The sequence below is a fragment of the Marmota marmota genome, unplaced genomic scaffold (genome assembly GCF_001458135.2).
Source record: "Marmota marmota marmota unplaced genomic scaffold, marMar, whole genome shotgun sequence".
Classification (NCBI taxonomy): domain Eukaryota; kingdom Metazoa; phylum Chordata; class Mammalia; order Rodentia; family Sciuridae; genus Marmota; species Marmota marmota.
Genome location: NW_025999853.1, coordinates 9081293 through 9106926, shown reverse-complemented (window position 1 = coordinate 9106926; position 25634 = coordinate 9081293). Strand labels below are relative to the sequence as shown.

General features: G+C 43.3%; 1 long non-coding RNA gene across 2 annotated transcripts; it reads left to right on the top strand.

The window, feature by feature from the left end:
• Window positions 1–4881: 4881 nt before the first annotated feature.
• On the top strand, window positions 4882–17399 carry LOC125616784. Of its 2 annotated transcripts, XR_007347530.1 has the most exons (4): window positions 4882–7358; window positions 7520–10364; window positions 14723–14874; window positions 16303–17399. It is a non-coding gene; the product is annotated as an uncharacterized LOC125616784 (long non-coding RNA). The 2 variants fall into 2 exon arrangements; XR_007347526.1 differs by lacking the exon at window positions 16303–17399 and having other exon boundaries at window positions 14723–15876.
• Window positions 17400–25634: the final 8235 nt, after the last annotated feature.

The window sequence follows — 25634 nt, the reverse complement described above, 5'->3', positions numbered from 1 at the left end:
TAGGGATCATTATCCCCATTTTACAAATGACCTTGATGCTATGGAAATTATTTTCCAATGTTAGTTAGACATGCAGTCTTTCGTCTGATTTCAAAGCTCATGCCCTTTCCATATAAAGGTTAGGTTCTGGGACCCCCCAGGATGTCTGGGACAGCGCTTTCCACATCTGTAATAAATTAGTGCCCTCCCAATTTTAGCATGTGTCAGAATCACCTGGAGGTCTTGATATGACCTGCTGGTTCCACAAATCTGGGACTTTCCTGAGGCTCTGCATTTCTAGCAGCTTCTCAGGTGGTATTGATGCTGCTGGTGTAGAGACCTCACTTAGAGTAGCAAGGCGTGGAGAGTTGGTTAACAGGCCAAGTGTCTAGGATCTGGCCTTCTGAAATTCTTGAGGCTGGGGATGGTTGGGGAGAGGGTGTGGCAGGAGGAGGAGATCTAGTGGAGCTGAGTAAACAACAGGAGTATTTAGTATCCGGGGTGGTCATAGCTTGGGACCGCTTGCTTTTATCGATTTCTCTTAAATTCTATGGCCCCGGCTATTCCTCCAGTTCCCCTGATGATTAGAATCACCTGGGTACTTGAAAACCATATGGATTCCTTAAACCCTGTCCCAGGAGGGGACCAATAAATGCGTCATTTTACAAGTACTTCAGGTGACTCAGTACCAGAGAAGTTTGGAAAACACTGGAAGGGCAAGAGAAATGGAATTGAGAGTAGATCAAGGGTAGGGCTCATTCTTAAAGACCAAGAGGTTTGCAAAGGTTAAAAGAGTGAGAAAAACACCTCAGCAAGGGACAGGAGCAAGGCCTGAAGACTGGTTCTGCATTTTATCAGATTCAGTTTGAGGACTACTGAATTTTGTTTGAAATCCTGTATAAATGCATTCTGTGTTGTTCATCTAAAAATGCTCTAATAAAAGATTTTTAAAATATTGGTTCTATATGTGAGTAACACCAATGGCACCTATAACCAAAAGTTTGCATTCTATAATAAACTTAAACAATGGCTGTGCTCCCAACTGCTGTGTCGGAGCAGCTAAAGTTGAAAAGGAGGACATCAAGTGGTACTGAACATGCAAAAAAAGAAGAGAAATTAAATTGTTACAACCATCTTAGACAAATATCTATCTATATGGAAATACATACCTGGTATCTATCCACATGGAAATACACTCTTTCCACAACCCAAGAATTTTTCTTATATGTATAGATCAAAAAGAAATCCATGCATTTCTAAGAGCACCTAAAGCCTGAACAAGAATTTCATAGCAGCATTATGTGGAATGGCCCCAAATTGGAAGTAAATCAGATTTTTATCAGTACCATCATGCAGAAACTGTATTATATTTGAGTGATGGAATGTTATGCAGTGGTGAAATGAATCACTATTGCAACAAGTCGATGTGAAAGAATATGTAGCATGTGTTTCCTCCACCTGAAGTTCACAAACAGACAAAACTGGTCTGTGGTGTTAAAAATCAAGACGTAGCTATTTTTAGAGAGGCTAATGCCTGGAAGTGAGCATGACAGAGCAAATTCTGGAGTACTGATAATATTCTATTCCTTACACTGGGTGTTGATAATATGCATAGGTCTATTTTGTGATAATTTATTTGGTAATCACTTAACAAATATCCATTCTTTTCAATAAAAATATTTAATTTCAAGAAAACACACATAGGCATGCATGATCTCTCTCTCTCGCTCTCTCTCACACACACACACACACACACACTCACACACACACACATTATTCTAAAAGGAAGCGAGAATGCCATAGTCACAGATATTTCTAGGCTACCTTGACATTGGCTCTTTTTCCCCAAGACTCATCTCTGAGCAATGATTGGCACCTGGGGATTTCTTTTTCTCCAATCAAATGTTATAAAATTAATATTTGGTAAATAGATACCACCCTGATTCTTCCCAAATCACATATTTCTATAGAAGATAATCCTTGGGCCGGCGTGATGGCACACACCAGTAATCCCAGTGGCTTGGGAGGCTAAGGCAGGAGGATCTCAAGTTCAAATCCAGCCTCAGCAATTTAGTAAGACTCCATATCTAAATAAAAAATTTAAAAAGGCTGGAGATGTGACACAGTGGTTAAGCAGCCCTGAGCTCAATCTCTGGTACAAAAACAAAAATAAAAAAAAACACACAAAGATAACCCTTAAACTACATCATATTCCCTTTGGAGAGATACTGAAGCATCATTCAGCTCTGTGGATATAATTCCACAGAGGAATTACAGTCAAGACCCATTGCTTTTGGAAAAAAACCCTAACCAGTTTCTTGGGAAGGCCTGATCTATCTGTGACCAACATGGTGAGCTGGTGATCACGTTTCCCCTGTCCATCTATCTACTACTTCCCCACAAATATATATGTGTCTGTTTGTTTTAGCTTTTGTGACCAATCTTGCAAAATCCATGTCCCATGGCTCCTGAGGAGTGAGTTTTGCTTTTTCCTGATTACCCTGCTGGCTCTTAGTCCTGGCTTCCTCTCCAGGCCAAAGGCATGGGTGGTCTTTGAGAAACCTGAGAAGGTCATAAATAAGGGATCATCTCCCCAAAGTGACTTTTATGGAGCCTCAAGCTAAAATCCTCCTTGGAGCCTTGTCCTCTGCTAGTTGAGAAGAGATGGTATCATGTGAGCTGAGGCAAGAGGCTGGGGGGATTCTGAAAGGATGCAAACACAAATGGTATCCTCAAAGCAAAAGACCAATTTCAATAAATCAGCTAAGAGGTACCAATAAAGGCTCAATATGCAAATAACTATAATCAAAAGAAATAAAGAATGAAAATGTACATGTCATTTGCCTCACTTTTAGGAGATCTGCCCCTGTACATCAATTTTTACAGGAAAGCTCGAAAACTGACAGTCTGCAGGCTAATGTAGCCCACAGATAGATTTGCTTTGATTTCTATCATGTTTTAAAATTCAGGACCTTCACCCTAACATCCACGCTTACAGTTTCTCTTTAGAAACATAAAGATCTGGGTGGTGTCTTCTTACATGAACAATTTTCTAGAGCTCCCCCACTTCCTATTGACTTCCATCAGAACTGCCTCACTCATTTCTATTGCTTGTGTGACTGCTTGAGGAATTTCGTGTTTCCTGCCCCATTGTGAAAGCGTCTCTCTTCATAGGCATATTCAATGAAAGGGCACTTGCCCCAGCCGTGGGCTCTGGTGATGGGACGGGCGTGGGCAGCCGTCTTTTCCATGAGGTTACTTCTCAGCTGTGGCTTCCTGCACCAGGCATGATAGCTGCTTCAAAGATGGCCCATCCAGAAGCTTGCCAGGGACCTGTGGCCTGGCAAAGAAAAGTGATCAATGGTAACATTCTTTGCTCAGAATTTTGGAATGATAAAACTGAGCAACTGCTTCCAGCTCTCGAGGGGGAAAATTGCAGAGACTGAGAAATGCACTTAGCACCACAGTAAGCCAAAGCCCCGTGTGAGCCAAATTGTGGTGGAGAAAGTCTACAGAGGGAAGAATGTGGATTGCATGCACCAAAAGAGGCAGCGATAAGATGCCAGATGTCCTCAGAGGCTGAGGGTGTAGACTGGTCCTCTTGATTGTGTTCTCAATTCTACTTGTGGCGAAACCTGCTGCACCTGCTTGCAGATCCTCAAGTTTCTAGTAATTCCAGTAGTGCTAGTTTCACCTTTCTTAGGAAAATAATACTCCCAGTTCCCCTAGGGAACCATCCCACCAGATAGAAAGGCTACCTGAGAATAAAGCCCATGCACCAGGGGAGGTAACACCCACACCCTAAATATTTCAGATATTTTCTATTTTTCTGGAAATGATTTTTACTCTTGAAGGTTCTCTAATCCTTCATTCAGCCTATTCGACTATAATAAGGTATAATAGAGAAAAACAATAATCATGAAAATACTTTCAATAAGCATTTATTGAGTACTATCTGTTTACAGTCCACCATGGTAAGGACTGAGAAGAAAACAATGATGTCCACCATCCCTACACCCCACAAAGGTTATGATCTAATGGTGAAGACAGGAAATATCCATGAATTGCTAGAATATGACAACAGAATGAAATAAACACTACAGTAAATACTTTCAGATCCTCAGAGCCCTTAGGAAAAAGAAGAGAGAAAAATAATGGTTCTCTTGGGGGGTGGGGGGTGGAGCTTGGTAATCTGACTTCCTGTCAAATAAGAAGGGGCGGTGACAAATGGAGAAGAATTTACCAGGAGAGACTGACATGGGGACAATGTTGAAGGACATGAGGGAGGAGACAGAAGAAGGAACACCAGGGGACTAGAAGCAAAGCAGGACAGAGAAAGCAGTCCCCTCTACAGCATCTCACTGCCCTTCAGTAGCACCAATACTGGGAGTCATGAAGGGTCGGAGGAGGAAGAGTCACCATGGATTTCGTATCTTTCCCAGGCAGCCTCACCTTCAATGGGATTCTGCAGCTTTTTTCCCTCCCCAGAATTTGGGAAAAGGGTGAGAGGCAGCAGAATGCCCCCCCCCCCAGGTGAAAGGAGCCATGGAAGGAGCCCCTCCCAAGGGCAGTCTGCCCATGTGGGGACACAGGAGGGAGCAGACCAACCTCTCTGGATTGATAGTTCCCATAGAGAGTGATGGAAAAACACTGTTGATAAGGCAGCGTCTGGAGCCAGCCTGTGGAGGCCTGGGATTTCAGGACAAAGGGTTTGGACTTGGTCCTGGAGGCAGTGGGAGCCAGAGACGATGAAAGAGTTCCTCATTCACTGAAGAAAAGCAATCGCGCAGCTCATTTTTCTCCTTAGGAAACAACCATAGAATTTAGTTTTCAAGACACCCCCAACTCAGGGAAATGCATATGCCAGCCCCTGCATGGTCCCCCGGGAGAGTTCACGAGTTCAGACTCAGAGCACAAGATGTGTTTTACTTGGCATTGAAGCACGTCTCTGGGTGATGCATGTCTTCAAATGGGGCAGGCCGACATGATTAAACATATTATATCAGTTATTCTGAGTCTCTGATGGTGCCCCCCGACACTGTTTAGTCTCACACCCCTCCACGCCTGGATATTCAGAGTAAAATGACTAAGAGACAGGTCGCATACTTTCTTAATAGCATCTGCATGATGCAGATTCACAGAGTAAGGGCTTTGCAGGAATCAAACTACTGCTTTTCTCAAAAGCTGAGTCTCACATGGTCTCCAGGAGTGTGTGGAACACCTCACAGGGGGTCTAGCATATTGGGAGTAATGCTATGGTATACATGGCTTTTAAGGGGAACTTTTGATTTTTTTCTTCTCCTATCTTTCTTTCCCCCTGCCTTTCCACTATGTATTTCTCCATTTCTCTTTCCCCTTTTTTTTCTGTTTAGATTTTCTGTTCAGTCCAGTCTTGTCTTCTCCCCCCACTCCCATCCCCTCTTTCTCCTTTCTATCTTCTTGTAGCTTTCTTTTTCTCTACAGGAACTGAGAAAGACAAGGGTGTGTGGGCGGCCATGGCGCCCCTCCAAGGAAAGTGTGAGGCTTTGGGCAAAATAGACTCTCATTTCTTCCAAACATAGGTCTAATCTGAACGGTCTCCAGGCTCTGCTCTCCAATCCAACTTCAGTGGTTTCAGTTGGACTCCAAGAGAAGAGACCCCAGGGATGCTGCGTCCTTAGTCTGGTCTTGGAGAAGAACAGCTTTCTGTGCACCTACTTGTTCTCAAAGATTGGGGCACCCACGTTCCCTTTCCTCAAGTCACCAGAGCCCAAGAGAGGCAAAGCAATGCAAAGCCTGGCTCAGGAGAAGCAGGACTTCATTAACGGTTTGATTTATCCCCAAATGATCTATTGTTATGCATCAAACATGTTTTCCCTACAAACCAGTTGGCAGGGAACACACAGATAAATTACTACAAGATGTAACCAGACAAGCTGTTCAAAAGGAAAACGGTTCTGTGTGTGTGGAGCTCAGGAGAGAACATCTATAAACATGTGTTGGGAAATCAATTTGGTATAAATTGGCTGGAAGAAATGGGTTGCTGCCCCCAAACTACCAGCTTGCTGTGATATCTGACAGTTCTTTTGAGGTCACTGTCCACTGTTTCAGTAGTGAGGATGGAAAAGCAAGGATATTAATTTCTCCGGGGTGTCTTCAAAGAAAGACAATGCCAGGTTATCTGTAGGCAATTGCAAAATCTCTGCATAGGCAAATGTGATCGTAGCCAAGCTTGTTTGCTGGAGAGAATGGGTTAGAGAAATTTCACTGGCATATAACAACATGTAAATGATGCTAAAACAGGTAGCAAAAGAAGGAAGTAACAGAACACTAGAGCACTGTAGCATACAGCTTGGTATGGAAGTAACCAACCTGGATGTAACATCAGGCAGAAAGAACTATAAATCCCCGATGGAAAGTTTTTGAACTCTTTTGAGATTTTTATGCTCTTTTATAAAGGGATAGGTAGACTTGCTTTGACAAGGTTGTAAGACTCATATAACACATGCCACTTGTCCTATAATTCACTATGGCCAATCAACAGACAGACTGATTAAATTAAAATTAATTAGATTAAAGTAGATGGAGTCTATTTTAATGGACTAGTCAATCACATAGCCACATTTCACATGCTCAATAGACACATGGGGCTTGTGGCTAACATTTGGGTGCACAAATATAGAACCTCCCCGACACTGGAAAGTTCTATGGAACAGTGCTAACTTAGAATATGCCAGACACAAAGTAGACCTTTACACATAATTGTTTTCCTGTTTTGAACATTTTCCCACATAGTGCTTGATTAGAGAGCTAATTGTCAAAGTCAGAATGCTCTTTCACAGCCTCCTGATAAGACAGACTATTTAGTGCTCTAAACCTGGCTGACATCTACCAAGCATGGGGATTGCTGGAAATTGGAGAGGGTACAAAATAGAGAATCTCTTGGTCTTTGGTTGAGATAAGTATGAGAGATCTTGACTCAAGTCACAAAGGTATCTCAACAGAGATGACAATCAAAGTAGAAACAAAATGGAAATCAGCAAAGGAAAAAAAAAACTCTATAAGAACAGCCACCAAAATATTCTTGCTTTAAGCCCGATGAGTGGATTCTAAATGGGCTTCTGCTAACATGCTTATAAACCTTCTAATGTTTCATTTAACTGCCTTGGAAAAATCCCAGGGTAGATGAAAACTTCCCCCAAGATATGTAGCTGGACCTTAAGAAACTTTCTCAAGGTCAAAGACGAATTATTCCAAAGCTGCTTTCATTTGGTTGAGGACCATCTTGACTTTCTGGGGTGAATCCAACACATCTATGCTGCTACTGATCAGATCGTAGCCTGCAGAGAAGGTCCTCTTGATCTTCGTTTCCTGGCAGGAAAAAAAGAAGACGGCCCAAGGTAAGATTGCCTTCTATAGGCAGAAGAAAAGAACAAAAGGAATAGGTACATCTGCTGAGTGCTTATTGTGCACACTTTTCTGATCATGATATCCTGGTCATATGATTTAGTCTTTACCATAACTGTACAAAGGAAGAACTATCAACATCTCCATTTTACAGAGGAAGAATTGAAGCCATGAATGGTTAAAAACTCATTCAAGGTCACAAGCTAGTAAATCGTGGAGCCAGGACCTGACCCTGAGTGGTCCAGCAAAAGTTTGAGTTCTTAACCACTGTGCTCTGAAGCCTGTCAGGGTAAGTAATCTCTCTGTGGCTTCCTTATTTAAGTTTCCAAAAATAATGAATTTTTTAATGATGTTTGGGGTTTTCCTTTTGCAGTTTTTCTGGTCACCATAGAGAAACAAACTTAAGTATTAAAATAATAATAATAACAACAACAACAACAACAACATTAAAAATAATGACTGAAACAGTTTTCCATAGATATGTCTTATTATAGATTTATGTAAACAATCATTTTGTAATAAATGAGAATAACAAATGCCAATGAGATGGTGAAAACATTTTATCTTTGAATTTGTGTGCGATAGTTTGTAATTTCTGTGCCATAGTTTGGACCTGGGAATTTCCCCCAAGACCCATGTGTTAAAGGCTTGGTCCTAGGCCCACAGCAGTAGTGGGGGTGGTGGTGGTGGTGGTAGAGCCTAAAGGGGTGGGGCCTAGTGGGAGAATTTAAGTAATTGGGGGTGTGTCTTTGAAGGAGATAATGGGATCCTAGATCCTCCCTTTTCCTCTCTTTCATGTCCTGGCCATGAGATCAACAGTTTCACCACATGCTCCTGCCATGATGTGCTGTTTCACCATGGGCCTCCAAAATAATGAACCTCCAAAATTGTGAGCCAAAAGAACTCTATCATCTTTTAAAATTGATTATCTCAGGATTTTGTTAACAGTCATGAGAAGCTGACTAACAATGTGGACCCATTTTGTCATTAACACTTGAAGAAAGTGTCAAGTGACAAATGGGGACTTAGATGGGGAGGAACGGTCCTGAAACCAAGACCTGTAGACCAACTGCTTGTTTTTGTAAATAAATTTTTACTGGGGCATGAGCACACCCAATCATCTATAGATTGTCTGTGACTATTTTTCCATCACAATAATAGAGTTGAGTAGTGACAAGCCAAATGGACCACAAAGCTGGAAATGTTTACCATCTGATCCTTATAAAAAGTAGTTACTAACTCCTCACTTAGAGGACAGTGAGAAAACAGAACTGTGTTCTCATAGTGGGTCTTGACTGATACCCACCAATTTCAGATGACTGAAAATGTCAGATTTCAAGGGTAGTGCCAGTATAACCCCCAAACTGTAAATAAGGGGAGTTTGCAGATCGAATGACAAATTTTTATAATAAAGCTTTGTCACAGTTCTGAATTTGAAAGTCAAAAGCAACCCCCAAATAAGATGGAATGAGAAGATGCTCCAACCCTTGGTCCATTTCTGAGAGTTTAATCCTAAGCAATTATCAGTAGTGTTCTCGTTGTTGTCTCATTTGCAAGCATTTCACCATCTCTACCTGTGTTTGTTGAGGGCAGAAGCTCTGCCTTTGTTGGTCTGGTGCTCAGCCCAGGGATTGGGGGAGAGTGGGCACCTAGTGAGGCTGAATGAAGAGCCATGTGGCACAGGGTTAAAGAATCCACATCTAGGAGGGTGAGGGGAGCAGCCACAGGACAGGGGAGTTGGGTAGAGGGCTGTCTCAAAGACTAGGAGAGTCAGCAATGAAAGGTCACAGGGTCACTACTGAACCAAAATGCAGATACATTCTAGATTGAGCTATGAAGTCAGGGCTGACGTGGACTGATCACCCATTATGTGCTAGAAACCATCTCAGCTCCTTGTAAACATTTATTTTATTTAATATTCACAAAGACTCAAGGAAAAAGACTATTTCCTAAAGCACAGGACAGTTTTCTTATCCCAGGGTATTCAGCAGAAAATAGTAGGTTTTAAGTTCCAGTCTGAACCCAGAGATAAAACTTGCCATGACTACACTATACAGTTCTCCATGGCAGCATCCATAACCTCTCCCTCCTCTGTGGTTTTAAGCAATTCCATGGGAAGCTACTTCCACTTTTCTGGTGAGAACCTATGGCCCCAAACTAGTTTGTTATATAGCTCTAATTTGTCTTATAGACAATCTCATGGCAACTGGACTCCAACGTATATCATGTAACAGGGATAGACATGTCATACTCTACTATATATGTATTCTTAGCACTTGTTAAGAATTTTTTTTCATAATGGTTTTTAATGTAATTAGAAATACATTATTTCAAATATTGAGATACTAGAAAAACTTTAAGTGTAAGTCCTTTCTAGTCATATGCCTGTCTGAAGTCCAACAACATCAGCCTCATCTGGGAGCTTGTTGGAAACATACAATCCATGGTCTTGGGTACCATTCTAGAATGACCAAATCCTAATCTGCATTTTAACAATATGACCAGGTGATTCCTATGCACTTTAAAGTCTGAGAAGTATTGATTCTGTCATTGTAATATCATTATCAATGACTCCCCAGAAGAGAGAAAATTTGGATACCTCTGGCTAGGTTTAATGAAAGAGACTGAAGAAAGCTTGATGTATTGGGGGTAAAGATGATTCCTCTCCTTGGACCCTCTTCACCTGGGTAACTACTACTCACCTTTCGTGTCTTAGTCTAAACCTTACATTTCTTCCCTCCAGGAAGTATGTGTTGGTTGAGTGGGTGTCCCTCCTATAAAACCTGCTGAACTTCTACCTGCAACTATTATCATTTCCTGTATACTTTCTTCTCTGTCCCATTTGACTCAAACGTTCACGGTAAAAACACTGCCTTGCTCAACACGAACAGCAGCAGCAGCAATCAACACACATTGCAAACTGACGATGAAGCCATCACCATGCATGTGTTACCTTGGTCGAAACTCATCACAACCCTGCTATCATCTCCATTTTACAGGTAATGATTTGAGCCTTATGAAATTAATTGACTTGCTCCATGTCACATTGCTTGGGAGTCCTTAATGCCATATTCAGTTCTTGGAACATGGGGTGCTCATCAAGGTCTGCTAAGTTGAAGAAGAGACACATGAGCTGCTCCCCTCTTTGGTCTGCCCCTGCCTTCTCCACTGGGATCAGAGAGCCTCAGTGAGATTCCCTCCCCCTGCTCTCTACCCTCACTACATAGTTCTGGGAGCTCAGTCCTCACGTCTTTCAAGTTTTCAGCCAGAAAATAAACTGACTGAATGTCCTGATCTTCCTATGCCTGGATGCTAACAACTTCCAAATCAAAGACTCATATCCTGGCTTGTTTGACAGAGTCTACTTAAAGAAAAAAATGAAATGAGAGAGAACAGACCATGTGTGTAATATTTTCCAAAGTGTATACTTCCAGCTTGCAGGCTCCAGCTCTGTCTCCCAACCTGCAGGGGAGAACACAGCAGGGCATGGGATTGCTGCAGAAGTCCTTAAATCCTTAGCCGTGTCATACATTTTCTGGAAAGGGAAATGAACACACTTCTCCACTCCTGAATGGACTACTGGACTGTATTACTGTCATGACATATTAAATGTGAGCTCACTTAAAATTATTATCAAACCCATTTTCCATCCTCTAACTCAAATAACAAAAACAGAAGCACTATTACATTTTGTGGGGTCCAGTGGGGATTTCTGAAGTTATTGCTAGCAATAAAAATTCTAAGTATATATATATTTACTGGGCGGTGTGTTGCAGATGTAGATTGTCTCATTTGATTCTCCATCAACCCTTTGAGGTAGGTATTACTATTTCCAGTTTATACAGGAAGATTATAAGATATTTTTAAAAATAGGTCAAGAGCCAGCAGCAGATAATGTATACTAAAGTTCCAGGCTATAGCTCCACATGCATCATCTCCTGAAATCCTCACACTCAGGGAAGCTGGGAGTGCTAATGTCACCCTGACTCTAAAGAGGAAACCGCAGGTCTTGCTGAGTACGTAACTTGCCCAAGACGAGACTGTTACCCAAGATGCACACAGGGCTTGAATCCCAAGTTTGGGTGATCCCCAAACCCAACTTCATAACACTATCTTATTCAGAGGTTGATCATCTACATGTACAAAACTATCAAAATACTATTTAAAGTCCTAAAAGCATCTAAATTAATAAATATAAACATTTTAAAATTTTAAACAAATAAATATGGAAATATTACAAACATACCAATATTTCCTGCTTAATAGTGTAAGAGGACTGAGCTATTGGGGTGTTCTCAGCCATCCCTCTCTAGGCTGCCTGACAAGTTTTTCAGGGGGCAAGTGTTCGGGTCAGAGCCAGGAACGTTGAATCAGCTCTAACTCTACTGCTAGAATTACTGAGGTCCTTCTGGCATTGTAGAGTTTCTTAAACATAGCTGGTCAAATTGGGGTCTTAGACCAATGGAACCAGACTCCTCAGAGATGGGGAGGGGGAACTACATCCAGTGATTCCTACACAGTTCCATTTTGGATAGAGAAGTGGTTTTCCAACTTAGCTGCAATGTTAGCCACCTGGAGGATCTTTAAAATTCCTGACACCTCTACCCTGTCCCCACAGTGTCTGATTTAATGACTCAGAAGAGAGGCTGGGTAGGGAGAGTTTTGAAAACTCTTCAGGTGATTCCAGTATTCAGCCAAGTTGGAGACAGAGGTTTAGAGGATGGTCCCCAAATGCCAGTCCGCAGTTCAGCTGTGTCAGAAGGGCCTGGCGGGTTTTTCAAGAAATCTCTATATCAGACCCAATGTGCCAGAATTTCTAAGGGTGAAGGCTGAGAATGGATACTAGAAGAAAATTCTTCTGGCACTTAAAATAAAACATGGGAGCATCTGGTGATTTTTGAACCCATGCAGGTTTGGGAAGCCCCGACTTGGATTGGGGCATCCCGGTCATTAATTTGGTTTAATTTGAGATGGAGTCTGAGATTCTACATTTCTAACAAGCTCCAAACAAGCTGTTGTTTGTCAGAGGAACACACAGCAATTAACCAGAGTTCAGGGGATGGAACGAAAGAGTGGATACCCTTTCTCTGAAACCTACCAAAGGCTGTACCTGAAATCTGTTGGCATTCAGGGATCTGATTTACACGCGTCCCTGTCCCCTTACCCAGTATCACTTTTCTTTGGGGGATGAGTTGGGTCCTTGTCATCTCTGTATCCCTACCATCTAAGCACAGGACTTAGAGATGTTAAAAACACATAAATAGAATAGAATTTGAATTGACTGGATACCATGATGTCCTTGGAGTCCAAGCTGCGGAGCCAACTGAAGGTGAGACATTGCTATAATGGGAGCCTTTGGTCACTTCCACTCATAAATTCCAATTGCATGGGGTCCAGTGCAGAGCTGTGTGTTACCAAAGCCCACTCTGTAGGGGGTAAGTAAAAGCAGGCCTCTGGAATATTAATAATTCTGCACAGTGATCACAGCTATGACATTTACAGAGCCATGGAGTACAGGAGACAGCCTGAGGTTGCTCACAGCTCTAGACTCCAAGGACTTATCTCTGCTCCAAATGGAGCATGTATATGGCCCAATCCTGCCAAAAGCCGTACGGTTCATTAGCTTTTACTATACAGAGAATCTCGCCAGGCCTGGTGCTAAAATGACAGGAGAAAGCCTACTTGACATCAACGGTAAAAGGAAAAAATCACAGTGGGAGCAGAGCAGCTCTGGGGGACATTGCTCATGCCTTTGGAACAGGAGAAAAATGCTTCGGCCTCTAGATAGCAGGGCCCAGGCTAGCTGGAATCTGACAAGGACTTATTACTTTAGAAATTGTTTTCAGGGGTTTGGTTTCATCCCTTGGAGCCTCTATGCATGGCCCTGGATGATTTTTCTCTATTTTTTGATACTGCAACTATTTGTGTGGTTTGTGAGTTCTATGTTGGGAGGGGTCAGGAAAGAGAAGGGGAGAGAGAGAGAGAGAGAGAGAGAGAGAGAGAAAGAGAGAGAGGGAGACAGGCAAAGAGACAGAGAAGGGAAGGAGGAAAAAATGGATGCAATTTTAAGTAATTAGAGAAAAAAGAAAAAAAAAAAAAACAGGGAAAGAGATGACTGGGTTACGGGCGAGGATAAGAAGACCCAGGCCAAGGTTTCCCCTTCTCTTGGGAGGGATGCTCTTTGTACTGAAGGGTACTTTGTACTCTGAGTTCTGGTATCTTTTAAGGGTGGTTTTTTTTTTCTGTCTTTCCTTTAAGCTCTATAAGAATCCATTACCTACTGTGACCTCGAAATCTCACCTCTAATTGCTTTTCCTGCCACCATCCCCTCGCCCCCTTATTCTCTGTCAAAAGCGAAGTTATTTGGCTCAAGGACATTTACATTTTATGGGTTAAAACTTTCTCAAGCTGTTAAAACCCAATTTCATCCGACTCCACGACACTTACATCTTTTTACCCCCTCCCCCCACCTCCAGCTCTCCTCCCTACACATGTGGGTCTATGACAGGGTCTCCTCTCTGGTCCCCCACTCCCCACGCCATCTGAAGTATGACTCCCACCCGGGATGTTTTCCAAATAACCCAGTGATTCTCAAAGTGTGTTCCCTGGACCATCTGCTTCAGAATCCCTGAGGGAATGGTAAAGGAGAGAGGAAAGAAGGAAATTTTTTTTAACATACAGATTCCTGGGACCCGTCTCCCCGACAACTTGGGAAAGCTACATGTCTTATCTTTGACCTGGGTGATTGTGAAACTCCGTAAAGTTTAAGAGCTTCTGCAAGACCAGCTCTCAAGCCTCCCCATGTCCTTGCCCTTCAAGACCCGGCTCAAAGATCCAAGACTCCCCTTCCACCACCCAAGAGAATATTGAGAGCCAGGGTCACACACCTTACACCAATCATTCAAGTTGGGCCCTGCACCTTCTCCTCTTAAGGGAGAAGAAAGCATTCAAGTCAAGGAAAGGGCAGGTAGTGAGGCTGGCCTGATGGGAAGGAATTAAGAGAGGCGGGAAGCTCCAAGCCATGACTAGTTGGGCAACTGCTCCTCATGGCAGCCTGTGGCTTGGTGGCCATACCACCCAGAGATGCAAATCTTCTGAATTTTTAAGGAAACTAGAAATCCAGATTTTTATATAAATTATTCTCACTTTCAATTCCTGGCTAATTTCTTTTTCATGAGTCAAACAAAAATACATTCTGGCCGCTGCGTTGATATCTGCAACCTCTGGAAGGTTTTCAGAGGTTTGCAGTGGCTTTCAGTTCTAGGACTCTGGAATCCAGTGGCCCTGAACCTCTGTGGCTAACCAAGTTCTTTGGTTGCTGGTTGGAGCTTGTCAACCAATACTTCTCCTCTCCTAGAAATCCAAAGATCTGGTGACACCACAGCTCCAATAAGTGGGACTTGGTTGCTGGCAGGCTCCAGTGGTTTTGAAACCTGAGTGTGTGTCAGTCACTTGGAGGGCCTGGTCAACACAAGGAAGACTGGCAGCCACCGGAAGCTCCTGATTCAGGTAACCAAGGAAGAACCAGATAATTGTGCTTCTTACAAACCTGCAGGCACCGAGTCTTCCTGGAACTGCTCACGTGATTAGGAGTCCATTTTAACAGTAACTGTCAGAGCTTAGTAACTTTTTCAGAGCTTAGTCTGTGCCAGCCATTTGTCAAAGCACTGTGCTGGATCGACTTTAATCTTACATCCCAACCCTATTAGGAAGGTATTATCCTCAATTTATACAAGAAGAAACTGAAACTCAGAGAGGTTAAGTGACTTGTCCGAGGTCACACATTTTGGTGAATGGCAAAACCAGGACCCAAATGCAAATCATCAGACTACTGAGTCTTGTTATAATATCATTTGTAGACCATGCTGAGACACTTAGGAAAAAGTAAGGAGACACCATTAATAAACATGCCAAGGCAAGATGTAAGCCAGGACTCTCCTGGGCAAGCCAAGACATAAGGTTACCTGAGTGGAGTTTGAATTGAGTCTTGGACACAGGAAGGTTAGCATTGGGGAAAACTAAAGAAAGACTAAGGTTTATGCTGAACATCTCCGTGATGAAGTTTGTCAGATGTTTCCTCTCCATTCCAACCGTTGCAATACTCCAGACAGAACAAAACAAGGAAATGTCTTTTTTTGTTTCGTTTTGTTTTGTGCACTCTGACATGATTTTGCACCCACTCACAAAGCCCTGGAGAACCAGCGTCAGGATTTAGTCCACCAGGCAGGGACGTACAGACATGGACATTTCGGAAGAGAAATTGGGCTGTGGTTTTCGAGAAATTCTGAATGTAGGTATTTTTGCACAAAATCCTGCCCATCACAATGGTTTTTACAGTAAGAGCAACAGCTGCTGGGGACTTAGTCCTCGCTGATTTATGCAAAGAGGAAGGGAAAATTCCATACTTTCTCAGACCCGTTCTGGGGAATTCTAAACAGGCTCAATAGTACCCTCTAGTGGGCAAAAGGGGAAGGCGCGGGGGCTCAGAGGACAAGGAGACAGCCAAAAGACTGGAGAAAAGTAAGAAGAAATATTCTGCAGAAGTGAATTAAGTATCCAAGTGCTCTGTGATATAGACAGGTACTTTAGTTTAAAGGTTTAACAGATGGTGGATCTGATAAAATATAATTCTCTATAAAGCACTGATCCCATGTGATATTGCATCCACACAACACACAGCACGGTGAGCTCAGAACCCTCTGCATGCAGGACAGTGAGTGAAGGACCCAGGCAGGTGAGCCCAGGGAGGGGGGGTCACTCCATTCCCCACAAACCATTGGCCATTGGACTCCCACCATAATCCATCATCCCCTGGGCAACTGCTTGTGGAAAGATACCTGGACAACGCTAGCCAGAAAAATACCAGTTGCCCCCTTAAGCTCCCACATAACAGAAGTTTTGATGGTGAAGCTTTAATTGTTTCATTTTTGCTTACAGAGATCAAATTAAATAGTAAACCAACAGCACTGACACAGGGACAAAAGAACAGGGCGATGACAAAAATCAAGTATGTGATTAATCATGCCATGAACTGGGAGATTCTGCAAGAGGCTGAGAGGTCACCAGCAACACCCACCCCACTTACCATCCACGTCTTTAGGCAGGAGACAACCTTCTGCATTCCGTTCACTGCCCTGACTCCATTTTTCTGTCAAAGTTCAGCTGTATCTGAGGTTTATTTCGAGGGTCTCCCTCCTCAGATTTCTCATGACTAACTGTCCCCATGAGCAATTGCCTTTCAAGTTTCTTTTCAATTTCAATGAACTTCAGTTAGATCACCATTCCTTTTACTCATCAAAGGCATATGGAACTTTTATATATGTACAAAACAGTGTTGGGAATATATATCTGAAAACAGACAACAACCCCATCTTCATAATTTTCCCACTGAAGGAGGATGTGAGGAAGGGACTAGGCAGGCTCAATCCTGGAAAACTTAGCAGATGGAGATGTGGTAAAAGCTGCAAGGACATTGCTTTATAGATTATATCCAGCAGAGATGTCACCTCCATCACATGCACCTAGTCATGGGTAGGTATTCTATAAATGTTAGCTTTTATTGTGTGTCACTACTACTATTGCTGCTGTAGTAATTTACATGTATTTCTTTTGCTATTCCTGCACAGTCACATAATAGAAGGGTGAAATGCCAGTCTCTTCCACAAATGCTTTATTTAGTGAAATTACTCCATTACTCAGGGAGTGGTGAATCCCAACACCAATAACAGTTTATTTCTCTATTTGTAAAAGGCTACTATCAAGAAACATTGTTCAGCAGATTTCATTGATTCTTCAATTTCTTCCTTCATTCATTCAACTAACACATTACTTATGGAGTTCACTTTGTGTGCCAAACCTTATGCTAAGGATGGGAAGTAGAGTAATTAAGAAAATGGGCATGGCCTTTGCCCTCCCGGAGCTCTCTGTGTCCCAAGATTTTTGGATATCAAGAACTTCAACAACCTTAGATGAGGTTGTTGAAGCCAGAATTAGACAGGGAGTCATTATAGATAGGTAAATCGAGTCAGGTAAATCGAGTTTACCTGATTTAAACTTAGGAAAAAGTAAGGAGACACCATTAATAAACATGCCAAGGCAAGATGTAAGCCAGGACTCTCAAGTCAAGGACTCAAGGACGCCAATCTGAGAGAGTCTGGGAAGTTGGAGACTGTCCCCTGAGAGATTGAAATGTTAATTCCTTCAGAGCCCTTCCTCCACCCTTATTAAGAACCTGCCCCTGCTCCAAGCTGTTGCTAAGGTAACCTGACCCAGGAATTGCCCCTCCCTACAGGGAGTTATAAAATTGTTAATTAATGTGTCTGGGGCTGCTCCATCCTGCCCTTCCCCCATCCATCTGCTTCTCACCTTTTGGCCACCCACTGAGCATCTCCTGGGCCTAGTCCTGTAAGCAGGAAGGAGGGAGATAGGGGAAGAGAGCAGGAGGACAAAGGAAGCCTAGGACATATAAAAAGTCAAACACCCTCACTTCTTGGGATACCAGGATACCAGGCTCCCTTTGCCCTCCCTGGAGAAATCTGTTACCCCTTTTTAAGTAAGCCCTGCTTTATATGCCTACCTCGGCGTGCTTCTCTAGTGTTATACTTCAACATGTGAAGGAGCAACAGAACTGGTCACTGATAACTGGCGGTATCATTATGTCATGAAGGACGTCAAACTCAGCCTCCAGTATCTGGAAGAGACAATCTCATTGTGCTTACCTGGAGCTGTGCCTGGTTCCATGGGTACCTTCTGAGGTGTCTGCTGCATGAATGAACTGGTGAGTGAAGACTGGGAGGGTTGACAAGAGGAATTATTGCTAAAATTTCATTTGCTGTGCAAATAACGATCATGAGGAACAGAGGGGTGTTCGTGGAAATGCCTGGGAGTGAATGAGTTCCTATCGTGTGGTCACTACAATGTTAACACTTTCTGACCATTGCCTCCCAGCAGCCGTAGGATTTAGCATCATTACTCCAATTTTAGAGATGAGAAAACAACAACAACAACAACAACAAAGTTTTGGGATATTATTTATAATTTATAAGCACGGATAGTAAAGGAATTGGGGACCAGAGAACATGCTCATGTCTGCCTTCTCCAGTCATTCCCTAAATCCCATTTTTCTCACTGGGGAACAAGAGCTTCTTCTCCAGTCTATAATGATGGGAATGGATGAGGTGACAGTCCAGCCTCATCTGCCACAGCAGGAGATGAGGATCCTTTAGCGGAGACTAATTCCCCGAAGGCAATCATCTCTCAACATGCCTGATGGGCAACTCTGATAGTGAAGTCTCGCTTTCCTCCCAACATTTTTCAAATCAAGGAAAACAGCCACAGATTTCCTGAACATCGAAAGACCAGGGTCACTGTGCTGAGTGAATTTTGATACAGAACTTGGTTGCATGGGACCTGGGGATGGGAACTGAACGTCACCTGGTGCAGCTGTTCATTTGATGAATCTCTCTATTCCGTCCCCACCATTCTGCCCACCTGCCTGCACCTGACACTGCTAGGCTGGAGATCTGGCTCATGTTTCCAAAAGTGGCCCATTTCACGTTCAGAAGGAGCCTTCTAGAAAGCTTACCCCATGTTAAGCTGCAACCTGCTTCCAGCAGCTTCTCCTCTCCGGTTTTCATTTTCTCCATTGAGAGCCATTTGGAAATCCCATCGTGTCCACGTCACTCCTATGCTATCTGCCACACCACATACTTAGACTCCCAATATTTTTTTCATCCAACTCATTTTAACTCTACTTATTTTAATCTCCAATGAAGCAATAATGCTTTGTAATACATTTTTTTTTGTTTTCCTAACAAATATGAATTATAGTATTGTTAGCGTGTTTTTAATTATATAAAAATCATGCATTACTCAATGATGCAATACACTATGAGGGATGCAATACACTATGAGGAATGTATCGTTAGGCAATTTTGTCATGGTGGTTATTGGCATCAGATCAATATTGGCATCAGATCCACCGTTTTAGATCAGGAGCCATTTTTATCTAGGGACTCCTGAGTTTTGATTTAAGAGCCACTCTATCTAGGGACTCCAGGCTTCGATTCTGAATGCACCTGCTACAAGGTTGAACCGCCCCCCCCCCCACCGGAGCCCATGACACAACCCTTAAGCATGCTTGTGAAATTCCTCTTGTGGGCTCTAAAGCTGCTCTGTGAGGGCCCACAGACTGCTGCTCCCCTTGGAGGGACAGCCTTGTGGGTTTGCTCCATGCTACTGACAATAAATCTCTTGCATGGGATTCCGGTGTGTGGTGTGGTCCTTGGACTTTGCATGAACTTTGCAAGTGTCCTTTCAGTGGGAACATTGAAGAGTGTGCTTCTGTCATCCCAAATGGTAAAGCCATCTCCACACCTGGCTGCATGTTGAAGCCTATGACTCTGAGGCCACAAACCTGTACCACATGGTACGGCCACTAAGTACTACAGGCAGCTGTAGCACAGTGGTGGATATATATATATCTGAGTGCACCTAAATGTAGGAAAGGCACATTAAACATGAAGTATAGAAGAAAAATAAAAGGGTCCACCTGTATACCTTGCCATGTTCATGTGGCATGACCAGGACAGGAAGTTGCTGTGGGTGAGTGGGTGGAACTGAAGGCGGAGGACATTACTGTAGGCTCCACTGTCTACTTAGCCTACACTCGATTTATGTTTCAAAGTTGTTCCTTTAGCTCACCTTCACTCTTTTGCTTTATAATCTTTTACATTTTTTAAACTTTTTGACTTCTTTGTAATAGCACTTAGCTTAAAACACAAATATATGGGATTGCTACTCAAAAATATTTTTTTCTTTATAGTCTTACTCTATGACATTTTTTCAACCTTTCAAATATTTTATTTTTTTTCAAGGCCCTGGGTTCAATCCCCAATACCCACAAATTCTTTTTTCTTTTTTTAACTTTTTCTGTTGAAAACAAAGATACAAACACACATTAGCCTAGGCCTACTCAGGGTCAGGTCGTCAGTGTTGCAGTCTTCTATCTCAACATCTTGTCTCACAGGAACATCTTCAGAGGCTGTGACACACACATGTCAGTGTCCTCTCCTATGACAATAGTGGCTTTTCTAAGAATCACTCCTGAAGGACCTGCCTGGGGCTGTTTTATAGTTAGTATTTTTCTTTATAGTAGAATGAATACACTCTAAAATAATAATAAAGCATACAGTATAGTAAATGCATAAATTATTAAGTCATTTATTATCATGATCAAATATTTTATACTGCACATAATCGTGAATGCATGCAATTTTTACACATCTGGGTAATACTTCTAAAGGCTGGTGGGCTAAGCTGGAAACCAGGGTCAAAAATGAACTAATATATAGTTTCTAGCTTGATTTCATAGAAGGAAGAAATAAGTGTGGACTACATTTTTTTCCCTCTGATTCCGAAGCTGTTGCCACTGTAGTTACCATTATCTTGCTTCTCTTGTATAAATGACACGGTGATGGCATCCCTGGAGGATGGACTTCTCCACCTTACATTCACAGGTAAGCACTGCAGCGCCCCTGTCTTGAGGAGTTGTTGCTCCAGAAAGGAGGCTTCACTCTTCATCTCATCATCAGTGGGTATGGAGGCCCAATCAACATGGAGACTATTTCAAAGTGACGGAGGAGACCAAGGGCACTCAAAGGAAAGACGCACTGGTAGCTGTGCACTATGGCCTTCAGTTCCTGGGCATTCACTAATTTAGGAGAGCATGGAGATGGCTGCTTTTCAATAGGTGCAGCCTCTCTGCAGCTCTGGCGCAGTCTTGTGGCTCTGGGAGGGTGGGTAGCAAGCAAACGTTTCCATCAGAAAACTGTTTTTAGGTGCCAAAAATGCACTTGGCCATGGAACTACTGCAAAAGCCTCCGGGGGAGCCTGTGTGTTTTTGCATGGTTGTGGGTTGCTAGGTCTGGGATAACCTGGGGCAGGCTGCATTGCTCAACAAATCCCTAAATGAAGTGCTTCAGCAAGGGAACGTGGGGTTAGCTCGCCTGGCTTCCTGTCAGGGTTGGCAAGGCCCACTGCCACATCGAAGACCTCATTTCAAGGTATGTTCAGCTGAAAGCATGGAACAACGTGGTCAGACCAGATGGCTGGACCATATGGAAGGGAGCCAGCTTGTTTAAGGTAATCTGAAACATTTTTTAATAATAACTTTATTTAAAAAAATTTTTTCCCACCTGCTTCTAAAGAACAGGGGAGCCAAATCCGTGTAACTAGGGAGACGTCATCATAGCAGAAACTGTCTCACACACGTCGTTCTGTTCTGTGGTCCAGTAACTGTGCTCCCAAGAGAGATCCTGCTGAGACTTCCCGGGATGCACTACCCTGATGATGTCAGTACCATCCACCCTGGAGCCCCGGAGAACTTGAAATTTGATTTAGTCTATAATGTGATCTGCTTCATTGCTAGAGCAGACCGCAGGCCCTCCCAGGGTCCCCAGGAGAGTGCGGCCTGAGTCAGCTCTCATTTGAATGAGGCCCCTCCATCTTCCCCTGTTTGGAGCCACCAGCATGTCTTCAAGAGGCTCTTCAGCAAAGAGCACCTTCTTGAGCACTTTGGGATTCCATATGTGACCCCAAACAAACAGCAGGGAAATCTGTCCGCACAGCTGCGCGTGTGCACCGGTGTACGTGGACCTCAGGGTATATCCAGAAGATGTTCACAGGGCAAAAGGGAAGAAATTCTGGCAGCCATGATTGTGTCTCTTGTCTTTGCTCATCCAGTTCTTTTAAGAACAACTCACATGCCTGTCAGAGAAGACAGTTTCTCCATAGTCCTCTCAAATGGAGCTCTCCTTCCCATTTCCCCCAAGTACCTCAAGACAAGAAGATGGGACCGGCATCCTCCGAGTTCTGAATTATTGATTATAAAGGATGTCTACTTCCTCCTTCAAAAGCCTAGCTGCTTTGAGGGTCATGGGACCAGCCAAGCCTCCACATTGCTGGCATTTACTGACCTCTTGATGACTAGCCAACCCCACTCCTGAGGACTTGAACACCTGCCTCACCCTCTTCTTCTCCACCTCCATTCTGTCACCGTTCCTGGTAACGTCAACGTCTGTCCACAGGTGAACGCAGTCAGCACCTTCCCTCTTAATACTCTCAGTCCTTGACTCTTGACAATCCTGCTTTCTCCCTGCTTCAGCCACGTACTCCCCACAGTCACCCACCCCTGGCAAAATCCACCCTCCCAATCTGCTACAAGCATCGTCCAGCCACCGACAACCCTTCTTCTTCTTTCAACTCTTTTACTAATACCGAGGCCTAAGGATGCCTCCGCCTCACTGAGATCCCCCTGAATTTACTGTGGCAGCTCTGACTCTCTCTCTCTCTCTCTCTCTCTCTCTCTCTCTCTCTCCTCTCTCCCCCTCTTTGTCTCCTTTCTCAAAAAATCATGACCCCATTTAAACCTAACTGTTTATATTCTCCATGGCTACACCTAAAAAAAAAACGTTTCTGGAAAAAGTTAAAAGGCTGCACTGATTGGCTTGATGGCATATAAAAGCCTCAAATCTCAAATGGTCACTCAACATCTATCTACTACACTTCTTAGGAAGTCCACTTTACAACTCTCATGATGGTTACTGTACACCTTCTCCTCTTTCTTCCAATTTCCACAATCTCCTTCTCTACTCCTCTCCCCTGTCAGCTGATGTCTTGCTTAAAAATGAAAGCCAAGAAGCCCCTTTATCTACTAGGCACAAACACCCATAAGAATCTACCTCTAGCCAGGGGTAGTGGCATGTTCCTAGTAGCAGCTTGGGAGACTAAGGCAGGGGGATCACAGGTTCAAAGCCAGCCTCCGCAATCCAGCGAGGCCCTAAACAATTTAGCAAGACCCTGACTCTAAATAAAATATTTAAAAAGTTATGGGGATGTGGCTCAGTGGTTAAGTACCCCTAGGTTCAATCTCTGGTACTAAAAAAAAGAAAGAAGAGAAAAGAAAGTTTACCTCTCTCCCTGCTTTCTCTTGGGTTAGGGTTAGGGTTAGGGTTAGGTTTAGGCCTTTCTGTTACGGGGACCTGGCATTCCTGCCCCTGGCCCCTGCTCCTCTTCTGAGACCTGATTCCACCCTTCACCATCTCAGGCACTTGGCCTCTGCATTGTCGGTTTGTCTGACTCTGTCACCTCATTTTCATCAGCACATAAACACGTGCTGTATCAGGGCCACACAACATGCGAGTCCACCAGGAGGTAAGATGACACCAGGGAGCAAGTCCACATTGCTTTTTTCCTGCAGCGACAAAGTCTTGCTGTGAAAAAACCTCATCATCACCTAGACTGAGCCTTTTGCCCAGTGACCTTGCTGCTCCGTGTTTGCTTCACAGAGCGACCTGGTCTGCAGCCCAGGCCTCTGCACCACACTGGGAATGACACTGCTCTGGATTTCTGGTCCTTAAACCCTCTCCCTTGGCCTTTCCCCAGCTATGTCTTATTCCTGAGCACAGAAGCATCTCACTGACGAGCTATTCACTACCTTTGCTTCCTTGATACACACTTGCTGCTCAGTCTCCTCCACTCTGGCTTCTGTCCCTGCCCCTCTCCTGAATTTCCTTGTCATGGCAGCTTGGGCCCCAGCGTTACCCTATCTCCTTGTTGCTTCGGAGCCCTCCTTTTCCTCTTACCCTCAGTGGGAGTTGACGCAGGTAACCTCCCCTCCTTTCCTGACACACACAGGCTCCTAGGGGCCAAGCAACTTGCTGGACCCCTCTTCTAGGGAGGTTAGAGGGAAGGCTCGACCTTGGACAGCTGTCTCCAGAGTCTTGCTCCTGTCTATGATGCTGGGGACTGGCTTAGAAGGAGAGATCATAGAGCAATGGGGAATGCACCTAAATGTACACAAGGAAAGAAAGTAGGGCAGCGAGGGCCGAGAAGAGCCCAGGCTACTGAATCTCAGTACAAATGCAAAAGTCCAAGTTCAGTTTCAAGTGCACTCTGTTAGCACCCTAGGACACAATGTGCATGAGGTTCCACGTGGGGTGGGTGTCCTCTAGTAGCAGTCCTCCTTTTAAAATGTTTTATTAGTGCATTATAGTTTTATAATATTGGGGTTCATTTTGACATTATGGCATGCATGAAATATAATCTGCTTCATTTCAGTCCCCAGTCCTTCCTCTTTCCTTCTCCCTGTCCTCTTCCTCTACTCTACTGGGCTCCCTTCTATTTATTTATAGTATTTTTAAATTGGTGCTTTACAGTTAAACATAAAGGTGAAGTTTGCTGGTATATTATTATATGTTCATAGCATAATCTGGTGAATTTCATTCCACAGTTAAATAATGGACTTCTAAGCAACACTTTGCTCAGAGTACTGGTTGACTTGTCATGTCCTGAATGTGAGAGCATGGCTCCATGACAAGAGGATTATCACAACTTGCACATCTTAATGGAGTTCCTAAACAAGAAAACAGTAATAAAATGTAGGGGTTTCTTTAATCTCTCTCTCTCTCTCTCTCTCTCTCTCACACACACACACACACACACACACACACACACACACACCATAAATGTTTTCTGACTTTCCTTTATAAGGAACTAAAATTAATATCTGTGTACAGCTCTAGAGTTTTAATTGGTACGAACACAAGTCTTGTTAACCATACTTTTGACAAGGTGACCCTATCAGAAAGATGAAGTTCAAGGGAAAAATGAAGTTTTCAGGCTTATTTTGGGGGGAAAAAAAAAGCTTCACAACAGGCATTGAGGTGTAGTTGCAAAGAATCTTCTTGCTGAGTCAAGGCCTGACTCATCTAACTGGCTTGAGTGACTTCTTGAGTGGCTTCGGCGATATTTCGGAACTTCTCTGGGCTTTGTTTCCTTTTCTGGGAACCTAAAGACAATAATGGGGGTTCCTGAACTGTTTTTCAATACTTAGGAGTCCTAAAAATCTTTTTTGTGGCCAAACAAGCTGTGTGACTTTTAGCAAGCTACCTCTCTGTTCCTCATTTTCTGTATCAGAAAGGGGGAATGATAAGGGTACCTGATCTGTGGTTGTCTCGTGAGGGTTAAATGACAACATGGATGCAGCACTGACAGCAGGGCCTGCTCCCTGGAAACTATTGAGCAATGTATCTTAGCTATTGTTTTTACCATTGTGATCATCGTCATTATGATGGTGAAATGGAAAAGCTGCGGTACACATTTGAAACAAATTAATTGTTACCTAATACATGTGGTTTGGTGATTAAAATGTTTCAAAACAAAAGGCTCTTTGAGGGGGGCATTTAAAACCAGCATTGAAAATCTGGGAA